Source organism: Mastigoproctus giganteus, chromosome 13 (assembly GCF_048544385.1).
Source record: "Mastigoproctus giganteus isolate SK-2022 chromosome 13, ASM4854438v1, whole genome shotgun sequence".
Taxonomy (NCBI): Eukaryota; Metazoa; Arthropoda; class Arachnida; order Uropygi; family Thelyphonidae; genus Mastigoproctus; species Mastigoproctus giganteus.
The window spans coordinates 2,265,791-2,278,517 of NC_143587.1; positions in this window are offsets into that span (position 1 = coordinate 2,265,791).

Genomic DNA, 12,727 nt, shown 5'->3' on the forward strand with positions numbered 1-12,727 from the left:
ACTTTGATATTATATACTTGGATCTTAGAAAGGCTTTTGATACTGTTGCACATGGAAGACTGCTACACAAATTGGAACAGTGTGACATTGGAGGCAAATTGCTGCTATGGATAAAGGGGTGGTTGAGGGGGAGAAGACAGAGAGTGGTAATCAATGGACACTGCTCATCGTGGACTGATGTTATTAGTGGAGTCCCTCAGGGCTCAGTGTTGGGTCCATTATCGTTTTCTGTATTTATAAATGATATTGATGATGGTATATCGGGATTAATGTCCAAGTTTGCAGACGATACAAAGGTTGGCAGGGTTGTCAAGGACACTACTGACACTATGCTGCTGCAACAGGATCTGGAAAGGTTGAGCAGATGGGCTGAGAGGTGGCAAATGAAGTTTAACATTGATAAATGTAAAGTACTACACATGGGAAACAGCAACCCCAGAGCAACGTATCAACTCTGTGGTACAACACTGACAGTGGTAGAGAATGAAAGGGACTTGGGGGTGGTTGTGCAGGCAGATATGAAGTTCTCTGAGCAGTGCAGACGGGCTGCAAGAGTAGCTCATGGAGTATTGTCAATGATATACAGGAATTTTTCCAGCAGGGATAAGGAGGTGATTATTCCATTGTATAAGGCAATGGTCAGGCCACAACTAGAGTACTGTATACAGGTCTGGAGGCCTCATTTCAAGAAGGATGTAGAGCTGCTGGAACGAGTACAGAGAAGGGCAACAAGATTAGTGAATGGAACAAAGGGGTGCTCTTACGAAGAAAGGCTTAAGTTTTGCAAATTACAGTGTCTGGAGACTAGGCACCAGCGAGGTGATCTGATAGAGGTGTATAAAGCCTTGAATGGTTTAAGCATGCTCAATGCTGATGGGATTCTTCCTCTAGCTCAGAATAATCACCTGAGAGGGCATAAATTCAAATTGAGGAAAGACAGATGTAGGATAGACGTGCGGAAATTTGCCTTTAGCCAGCGGGTGGTTGGTTGGTGGAACAGACTTCCATCCCTTGTGGTGGAGGTTGATAGCCTAAATAAGTTTAAGGCTCAGCTGGACAGGTATTTTGCACGAACAGAGGGGTGAAGTGGAAGTGTTTTTTTTTTTTTTTTTTTTTTGGCTGATGCTGCATAAGCTTGCTTTCTTGCATCAAATGCCTCTACTAATGCTAATGCTAATAGAAGCAAAATCTCGAAAAAAAATGTCATTATATTTTTCAATACACAATTTACAATATTTTTCAACCTCGGGAACAAAGCAGCACTTAAACCAATCCTCAAAGATGGATATTGTTATCCATGCTCTCTGTTTTGATCGGAAATGTACGGGTAGGGTGGCTTTATTGATGCCCTGAAATGCACGAGGATTTCCAGAATGGTACACAAGCAGTGATTTTAATCTGTAATATCTCGCTGCATTAGCCCCAAGCAAGAGCGTGGCCCTATCTTTTGATGCCTTGACACCTGGCATTGTATTTTCCTCTTTGGCAATATATGTTCGATCCGGTATTTTTTTCCAATACAGAGCAGTAGTCTCTTCAACATTAAAAATATGCTGTGTTGAATAGTCGCCTTCATCAATATTTTTTCCCAACACATCACAAAATTTCTCTGCAGCTAGCTGCAGAATCAGCACTGGCGACTTCACCGCATAATTTAACGTTGTGGAAACCAGCACGATGCTTGAACCTATTAAGCCACCCGTTGCTTGCCACGAACTTGGGTTGGGGTTTGCTGTACTTATCCGTAATATGTTTATTAATACTTGTTGCCTTTGCTTGAATGGTCATTAGACTCAGGGGTACTCGCTTCTGAATCTGATTTTCGGTGTTTCCCTTTTCAATATAGCAACCTGAACACTGTTTTGTGATCACTGTTGATCTTAAGTACATTGATCCTTTGACATATTCCTTTATACGTGTACTGTCCTTCAAAATAGTATTCACTGTTGAAGCAGCGATACCTAATTTTCTTGCAATAGATGACAAACTTTGCCCTGTTTCGTACTTCTTAATAATTTTTGTCTTCATTTCTAAATCAATTTTGTTTCGTTTCTTGGCACTACCACCACTTGCACTTTTCGTTGGTCACTTTCCCTTCATCATTGTAATACGTAAATAGGAATGAAGAAAAGCGTCTGAAAATTTGTTTTTTATATGATTGAAGATTTCAGTGAAGGGGAACACATTTCACCATAATAGCATAAAAACCCACACAATTGCAGTTATCGGTATTATCGCAAATGCAATAAGATCGAGTTTGCTCGATCTTATTGCATTTACATTTATAATTAGATGCATGAACAGAAAAGCCCAATAAACCAGAAAGTGCAAATTGTTTTATTTGCACTTTCCGGTCATGACCTCCAAAAATGTGCTTTACAAAAATATCACAAAGGTGTTCAAAATTGATTATTATAATGGGAACATATGATAACAATGAAAGGGTAGTGCAATTTCCATTATATATATATATATAACCTTTTAGAGAGATAAATAGCTTAGTAACATGGCAAAATTTTCAACTTCCAAGGATTTGGAACAAATTACAAAAAAAAAAAAAAAAAAGTGTTATCGGGTTCACATTACGATAATTTCACGATATTTCCATTTCTTCCTACGGGATGCAAAATACGTTTCAATAATTTTTTAAAGTTTGCACGGATCAGGAAAATCTTACGTAAAGTCGAATTTCCGTAAGTCGGGGAGTTCCTGCATATCTTTATTGTAATCAGTGAAGAGTTTTACATGGATGCTTGATGCATAACAGCAACAATACTAAGTATTTAGATAGATATGGCATTCTGAAGGCAACATGGCTTTGCTAAATCATGCTTAACTAACTTAGTAACCCATTTTGCCACAGTTGCTTATGAGCTGAATTTAGGGAACAATTTCGAACAACATAGTTTATTTGGATTTTAGCAAAGCATTTGACTCTGACCCTCATGAGAGGTTACTGTATAAGCCTAAACAGGTTGGGATTACTGGTAAGATTCTACAATGGATTGCTGGGTGGCTGCAGGAGAGAGGTCAGAGGGTTGTGATTAATGGATATTCATTTTGGCGTAACATCAGTAGTGGGATCCCCTCAAGGTTCGGTTCTTGAATCACTGTTGTTTCTCATTTTCATAAATTATATCGACAAAGGGATAGACACCGTGATGTCAAAATTTGCAGATGACAAAGATTGGCAGAGTCATCAATGATCATTGTTAAGTAGCGCTCCTTCAGGATGACTTGAACAGACTTCAAAGATGGTCAGAGAAGTGGCAGCTATGTTTGTTCCTTGAGGCCTTGAATTTCTCAGATATGCCAAGCTGTGCTTGCTACTTGAGACTCTAAAATGCTGATGAAACTTGATATTTGGGTGACTACTCAAATCCTCTGCTTGTACCTTCACAATGGTGGTACTGTTAGCAACCCTGATTATAATCCGCATGTGTAAGTCCTGAAACACAGCATCTAGCACAGTTTTGGTGACCACCCACTTGCAAACTAATGCAAGCTGGTGTGGGTGCCACACTGTCCCTCTGTGTTACCAGGCAATTCTAGGTGGTAGATGACTCATCAACCGGTGCAATACCACCACTTTGCTTATCGGAGGCTTGAAGTGGTGGAACCCATGTGCAGCCTCCAGAGCAAAGCTCTGGCAACCCACCCACCGCTAACTCTTCCATCTTGCAGTATGACTGATCTTTTGATGGACATCCTGGCAAGACCCAATCTTCCTTTCATTTCGAGGGTACAGCTCTAAAACCGTGTTTGCAGGCTGGCCGCTAGAATCCACTGGACTGAACCTATTGATAACTCTACAGGAGACTTTTTGGATTAGCCAAGATATGATCTCTACTCCACTTCCACTTAGTCTGCCAAACCCCATGTACTCTTTCTGACAATCCAAATTATCATTTGATTTAACCACTGTCCATCTCAGCTGTCCAAATTATTTACTATACAAAGGGTACTAGGAAAGTTTTGCAATATGACGCAACAATGAATCACAGGAAGCTGCTTGTTGCTGCATGTTGAGACATGTTCATACGTGCATAGTAGCCGCCGGGCCAAGTCGATGGGCTCAGTTATTCATTAGTAGTGAGAGTGTAAAGTGCTTGCGATGGCATCGTGGTCACGAAATGAGATAAGGACAGTTTTGCGGTATAATTTCGTGCGTGGTTTAACCATAGACCAGTGCTTAGAAGAAATGACTCTTGCACTAGATGATGATTGTCCACATCGTACAACGATATTCAGGTGGTATAGAGAATTCCAAAGGGGAAATTTCACTCTGGAGGATTCTGAGAGGCCGGGAAGGCCACGAACGTCAGTTACGGAGGAAAACGTTACTGCTGTGAGGAAAATGCTTGACGAAAACCGGCGAGTGACCTACCAACAGATAGAGGATACTTTGGGCCTAAATGCACCAGCAATTCATTCGATTCTGCAAGATCATTTGCACGTGAAGAAACTTTGTTCTCTCTGGGTGCCGCATCAACTGACTGAAGAGCAGATGACACGACGTGTGACTTGGTGCCGGGAGATGTTAAAAAAGTTTGATAAGGGACAATCTCGGTATGTGAACAACATCGTGACAGGTGACGAGACTTGGCTGTACTATTACGATCTGCCGACCAAGGCTCAAAACAAAGTTTGGGTCTTTGATGATGACGACACACCCGTAATTGTCAGAAAATCCCGATCTGTAAAGAAGAAAATGATAGCTGTATTTTTCAAATCGAGTGGAATTGTGGAACGTGTCATTTTGGACATGCAGAAGACAGTCACAGCTAAGTGGCATACTGAACAATGCCTGCCTAAAGTCATTGGATCTATGAAGAACCTGCGGCCAAAGTCAAGAATGGACAACTGGTACCTCCATCATGATAATGCTGCAGCTCACCGCGCCAAAGCCTGCACCGAATATGTGACCACGACAGGACTGAAACTTCTCGAGCACCCTCCCTACAGTCCAGACCTTTCTCCCTGCGACTTTGCACTGTTCCCGCATGTGAAAATGAAGCTAAAAGGGAGGCGGTTTTCCAGTGATGAGGACCTTCTACGGGCTTGGGACAACGAGTGTGCTTTACTCCCTAGTGAAACTTGGCAGAACTGGTTTAAAGATTGGTTTCGGAGGATGGAGAGGTGTATTGAATGTAGAGGAAATTACTTTGAAAAAATTAAATAAACAAAGCTGTATTGCAAAACTTTCCTAGTATCCTTTGTATGATTCCTTTCACTTCAAAGTTGGTACTTGTGCCAATATGTTTGCTCTGATATTCCCTGTCAGAAACTCAGTAATTTGGAATATCCTCTTTTTGATCTTCTTTGGCTCATAATCTCTCTACCACATTTGGTACAAAAGTTGCTTCTATTATCCAGCTGAATTTGAATTTCCCCAAAGCCTCTACCACCCATGTAGGTAACTTATTCAGTAATCTATAACTCGCTGGCTAAAATAAAACTTCCTGAAATCTAGTCTAAACAACTCCCTCAGTAACTTGAAATTATGACCCCTTTTTCTAGAATCATTTATAACCGTGAAAATTTCGTCCTTATTCATTTTGCTTATGCCTCTCAGAACCTTAAATACCTCAATCAAGTCTTCTCTAAGGTGCCTAGTTTCCAAGCTCTGTAACCCACATATTCAAAGTCTTTCCTCATATGGATGCCCTTTTGCCGATCTCAACCAATCGAGTTACCCGTCTTTGGACCCTTTCAACAAGCAATGTCTTACTTTAGGTGCGGTCTCAATACTTGAACGCAGTATTCCAAGTATAGTCCAACAAATAGCCTTATATAATGGAAGTATGATGTCCTTATCTCTATAGCAATTGTTCGATAAATCATCGATAGGGCACCATAGGCCTTCCTTGAAAATTGTCGACAATGCTCAGAGAACTTCATGTCTGACCATATTATAACTCCAAAGTCTCTTTCTCCCACTTCCGGCTTTAGTTCAAGTACACCAAATGTATAAGTCATTTTGGGGTTACTGTTCCCTAGGTGTAATACTTTACATTTGCTGGATTAAAGCACAGCTGCCATTTTTCTGACCATCCCTGAAGTCTGTCTAGGTCACTCTGAAGAAGAGTGACCTAGGTACCAATCTTTACATAATTTGCAAATTTAGACTTCCTGACCTTTATCCCTTCATTGATGTCATCAAACCCAATCTGAGGAATAATCATTTATCACAACCCTCTGTCTCATGCCCTAAAGCCATCCATCTAAAGATTTTCCCTGTGAATCAGGGAAAATCCTTAGGAGAGACTGCTTCTACAGGGATGGGATACACTTATATAGAAAGGGTGCAAGAATATTTGCTGATGCTATCGAGGCAGTGTTAGGTGGGTCGGAAAACTGCTAGCTTGGGGGGGAATTCAGAGATTAAAAGATTAAAAGTAGCCACAGGCAAAGGTGATTCTTGCACTACTTCTATTAGAATAAGCAGCAGCCTGAAGTGAGGGATGCTGGAGATTTCGGGGACTGATGACAGTCATCGTGAAACAGGTAGGTATATGGAATGTGTTAGGGTAACTAAGAATAGGCGCATGTATACTTGTATGTATACCAATGCTAACAATTGGATTGTATACAATTACTATTCCAAATAAATATAAGTAAGTATATAGTAAATAAATCTGATGAATTTCAAGTGTTGGTCAAGACATCAAAGGCGGATATTGTTGGTATATCAGAGACGTGGTGTCACACAGATATTAGAAATGCAGAATTGGAATTTAGGTAGTACAATGTGTTATTTGTTATTTGGTTTTTAGGAGCATTAGCAACTAAGGCCATATTGCACCGGGATATGCGGTGGTCATTCCATGACCTTTCCGCATCCTCCATATTTGGTGGTGACGGGCTCGAACCCCGGTCTAATCAAGAAGCGTGTGCTACGTACTGCTGCTCCTTCCCACCTGGCTACGGAGGCTCCTGTACAATGTGTACAGAAAGGATAGACAGGACAGGAAGGAGGGATTATGTTGTTAATTAAGAAAAACAAAATCAAAAGAAGTGCATCCAGCTGATATAGATGGACAGTGCACTGTAGAGTAAGTTTAGTGTGACATAAGCACTGCGAAAGCAAAAATAAGAGTAGGAGTGTGTTATAGGCCTAATGACTCGAATGAGTACAATGAACAATTGTACAGAGAAATAGAGTGGGCTAGTAAATCAGAATGTTTTTCTTATAATGGCTAATTTTAACTTCCCAGACATTAACTGGAACATGTGGGTTGGTCACTCGCACACTAGTAAGACTTTTGTGGATTTATTGGATGAGTGTTTTAAGCAGCAGCATGTTTGAGAGGCAACCAGAGGGTAATACTCTTTATCTGGTTATCAGCAGTGATCATTCATGTATTAAGAATTTTCAGATAAAGGAACCACTAGGTGGCAGTGATCACAGTATACTGATGTGGGATTTACATAAAGATATAATTACTATCAGAGGTAAAGGAATGGGTTTTTGCTTCCATAAAGGTGACTACAGTGGTCTCAGACAGTTTTTAAATTCTGTACAGTGGAATCAACTGATGATGTTACCAACAGCAAATGCTGAGGGGGAAACATTGAAGGAATTAATCATAGAAGCTACTAAATGTTTCATACCTATTAAGAAATATTGTTCAAGTTTTAGGGCCTAAATGGTTGTTAAACGAACAAATGAGTCTCGTGGCAGAGAGGAAAAATGCATGGATGCATATAAATTATGAGGCGACACAGAAGTCTATGGCAAATATAAGCTGTTTGTTTGTTATTTGGAGCATTAGCAACTAAGGCCATATTACTCCGGGAATATGCGGTGGTCATTCCCTGACCTTTCCGCATCCTCTGTATTTGGTGGTGACGGACTCGAACCCTGGTCTAATCAGGAAGCTTGTGCTACATACTGCTGCTGCTGCTGCTCCTTCCCACCTGGCTACGGAGGCGCCTTAAATATAAGATAGTCTGTAATGAAGTCACAAAGGAGGTTAGGCAGGCGAATGCAGATTACGAGAAATCTTTGGCAAAGGATGCTAAGAAACACAGCAAAGATTTCTTTATTTATATAAACTCTAAAAGGAAGGGGATGAATCAGATTGGTCCATTTGATATCTATGGTTCGACTGTTGACAATTCTGCTTAGAGAGGAAACAAACTAATTGAGTATTTTGCATCTACATTCACACATGAGGAGTTATTAAGGATTGAAAATGCCAGAAGGCTATCAAATTGTAGCAAGATGCTTAATGATTTTGTAATAACTGAGAGCAAAGTGGAGGAGAAATTGTTGAAGTTAAACATAAAGGCACCTGGGGTAGATGGGATCTCTCAGTTATATTAAAGGAGGCGGAAAAGGAACTAAGCAAACCCTTAGCCATAATTATGAGAGCATCCTTGGAGTCAGGGAAAGCCCCATGGACTGGAGATGCAAATGCATCCCCAATTCACAAACGGGAATCGAAGGGTGACACAAGTAATTACAGACCAGTTAGTTTAACTTCTGTTCCGGGTAAAATAATGGAGTCACTGGTTAAAGATGCATTGCAGGATCATCTAGACAAGACTGCAGCAACAATTCAGAAACAGCATGGGTTTGTTAAGGGAAAGTCTTGTCTGACAAATTTGATAGGATATTATGATGTGGTTACAAAGGAACTGAATGCAAAAAATAATTTTGATATCATATACTTGGATTTCAGGAAAGCTTTTGACACTGTTGCACATGGAAGACTGCTGTACAAATTGGAGCAGAATGGTATTAAGGGTAAATTGCTACAATGGATAAAAGGGTGGTTAAACGGGAGAAGACAGAGGGAGGTAATCAATGGGCGCTGCTCTTCGTGGACTAATGTTATTAGTTGAGTCCCATTGGGTTTGGTGTTGGGTCCACTGTTCTTTTATATATTTATCAATGAGATTGATGAATATATTATCAGGCTTAGTGTCAAAGTTTGCAGATGATACAAAGGTTGGCAGGGTTGTTAATGAGTAATGGCAGTGTGCTACTGCAACAGGATCTAGAAAATTTGGGAAGATGGGCTGAGAAGTGGCAACTGAAGTTTAACCTAAACAAATGCAAAGTACTGCATATGGGTAGAAGTAACCCCAGAGGAATGCATCAACTGTGTGGTACTACACTTAGGGTGGCAGAAAATGAAAAAGACCTGGGAGTAATTGTGCAGTCTGATATGAAGTTTTCTGATGTTTGTTTGTTTGTTATTTGGATTTTAGGAGCATTAGCAACTAAGGCCATATTGCTCCGGGAATATGCGGTGGTCATTCTCTGACCTTCCGCATCCTCTGTATTTAGTGGTGACGGGCTCGAACCCCGGTCTAATCAAGAAGCGTATGCTACGCACTGCTGCTCTTTCCCACCTGGCTACGGAGGCGCCTAAGTTTTCTGAGCAATGCAGACAGGCTGTCAGAGCAGGTATTGGGGATTTGTCAATGATATACAGGAATTCTGCAAGGTTTGTGACATAAGCATAGGGAAATCAAAATTGAGAGTAGGAGTGTGCTATAGGCCTAATGACTCTGATGAGTATAATAAGATATTGTACAGGGAGATAGAGTGGGCCAGTAAATCAGAGAGTCTTATAATGGGGAATTTAAATTTCCCAGATATTGACTGGAATTTGTGGATTGGTCACTCGCACACTAGCAAGGCTTTTGTGGATTTATTGGATTTGTGGATATTACTGTTTTCTACATCAGCATGTTCGTGAGGCAACAAGAGGGAGCAATACTCTTGATCTGATTATCAGTAGTGATTCTTCATGCATTAAGAATCTGCAGATAAATGAACCACTAGGTGGCAGTGATCACAGTGTGTTGAAGTGGGATTTACTCAAGGAGGTAACTGCCATCAGAGGTAAAGGGAAGGGTTTTTGTTTTCGTAAAGGCGACTATGATGGTCTGAGACAGTATTTAAATTCTATACAGTGGGACCAACTGATGATGTTACCAACAGCAGACTCAAAATGGGAAGCATTCAAAGAACTGATCTTGGAGGCTACCAGGCTTTACATACCAACTAAGAAATATTGTTCAAGGTTTAGGCCTAACTGGTTGTCAGATGAACTAATGAGCCATGTGGCAGAGAAGAAAAATGCATGGGATACATACAAATTAATGGGTGACATGGAAGCCTATGATAGATATAAGTTGGTCTGTAACGAAGTCACAAAGGAGATTAGGCAGGCAAAGGCAGACTACGAAAAATCCTTGGCAAAGAATGCAAAGAAAAACAGAAAAGAGTTCTTTACCTATTTAAACTCAAGAAGGAAAGGGATGAATCAGATTGGTCCACTGGATATTGATGGTTCGACAGTTGAGGATCCTGCTCAGGTGGCTAACAATCTAAACAAGTATTTTGCATCAACATTCACGCATGAGGAGTTATTCACGAAGGAGAATGATGTAGGTAAAGTAAACATTGGCAGAGAGCTGGATGATTTTGTAATAACTGAGAGGAAAGTGGAGGAGAGATTGTTGAGGATAAACATAAAAAAGGCACCTGGGTTGGATGGGATCTATCCAGTTATATTAAAGGAGGCAGCAAAGGAGGTAAGCAAACCCCTAGCCATAATTATGAGAGCTTCTTTGGACTCAGGGGAGGTACCCATAGACTAGAGATGTGCAAATGTAACCCCAATTCACAAAGGACGATCAAAGGCTGACACAAGTAATTATAGACCTGTTAGTTTAACTTCTGTTCCAGGTAAATTAATGGAGGCACTGGTTAAAGAAGCACTGCAGGATCATCTAGACAAGAATTCAGTTATAGCTCAGACGCAGCATGGTTTTGTTAAGGGCAGGTCTTGCCTGACCAATTTGATTGGATACTATGATGTAGTCACAAAAGAACTGGATGCAGGGAATAACTTTGATATTATATATTTGGATCTTAGAAAGTCTTTTGATACTGTTGCACATGGAAGACTGCTGCACAAATTGGAGCAGTGTGGCACTGGAGGCAAATTGCTGCTATGGATAAGGGGATGGTTGAGTGGCAGAAGACAGAGAGTGGTAATCAATGGACACTGCTCAACGTGGACTAATGTTATTAGTGGAGTTCCTCAGAGTTCAGTGTTGGGTCCGTTGTTGTTTTCGGTGTTTATGAATGATACTGATGATGGGATATCAAGTTTAATGTCCAAATTTGCAGATGATACAAAGGTTGGCAGGGTTGTTAAGGACACCACTGACGCTATGCTGCTGCAACAGGATCTGGAAAGGTTGAACAGATGGGCTGAGAGGTGGCAAATGAAGTTTAACATTGACAAATGTAAAGTACTACATATGGGAAACAGTAACCCCAGAGCAACGTATCAACTCTGCGGTACTACACTGACAGTGGTGGAAAATGAAAGGACGTGGGGGTAATTGTGCAGGCAGATATGAAGTTCTCTGAGCAGTGCAGACGAGCTGCAAGACTAGCTCATGGTGTCTTGTCAATGATATACAGGAATTTTTCTAGCAGGGATAAGGAGGTGATTATTCCCTTGTATAAGGCAATGGTTAGGCCACATCTTGAGTACTGTATACAGGTCTGGAGGCCTCATTTCGAGAAGGATGTAGAGCTGCTGGAACGGGTACAGAGAAGGTCAACAAGATTAGTGAATAGAACAAAGGGTTGCTCTTACGAAGAAAGGCTTAAGTTTTGCAAATTACAGAGTCTGGAGACTAGGCACCGGCGAGGTGATCTGATAGAGATGTATAAGGCTTTGAATGGTTTGAGCATGCTCAATGCCAATGGGATTCTTCATCTTGCTCAGAATAATCAGCTCAGAGGGCATAAATTCAAATTGAGGAAGGACGGATGTCGGATAGATGTGCGGAAATTTGCCTTTGGCCAGCGGGTGGTTGGTTGGTGGAACCGACTTCCATCACTTGTTGTTGAAGTTGATAGCCTAAACAAATTTAAGGCTCAACTGGACAGGTATTTCGAGCGAACGGAGCGGTGAAATGGGAGTGGTGTGTTTTTTTGTTTTTTTTTGGCTGATTCTGAATAAGCTTGCTTTCTTGCATCACATGCCTCTACTAATGCTAATGCTAATACTGCATATGGGTAGAAGTAACCCCAGAGGAATGCATCAACTGTGTGGTACTACACTTAGGGTGGCAGAAAATGAAAAAGACCTGGGAGTAATTGTGCAGTCTGATATGAAGTTTTCTGAGCAATGCAGACAGGCTGTCAGAGCAGGTATTGGGGATTTGTCAATGATATACAGGAATTCTGCAAGCAGAGAAAAGGAGGTGATTCTCCCTCTGTATAAAGCAATGGTCAAGCCATGCCTTGAGTATTGTATACAGATGTGGAGGTCTCATTTTAGGAAGGATGCAGATTTGCTTGAGATTGTACAGTGTTGGCATTCGAGGTGAGCGGACGCGCTTAGTCAGGGCTCCTCAGTTAAGTGGTTTACTTTTGGATAGTGCTTTTAAATATTCGATTTATTTAGATATTGTTGGATTATTTTCTTATAGGTTTTCCTGTAACAGTTTGATTTTAATAATATTATAGATATAATTTTTTAAAGTTAACTTTCATTGAGATTTATTTAATTTTATAATGGTAGTTACGAGATCTGCCTTAAACACGTCACAGGGTATCTTGACTCACACGGAAATAGCCAATGGTGATTTACGGGTGAGTAATGATTTAATCCGTTGTAGAACCTGTGGAATGTTTTGCAAGGTCGACCTGCTGACTAATCCTACCTCACCTGGGGATTCTTTT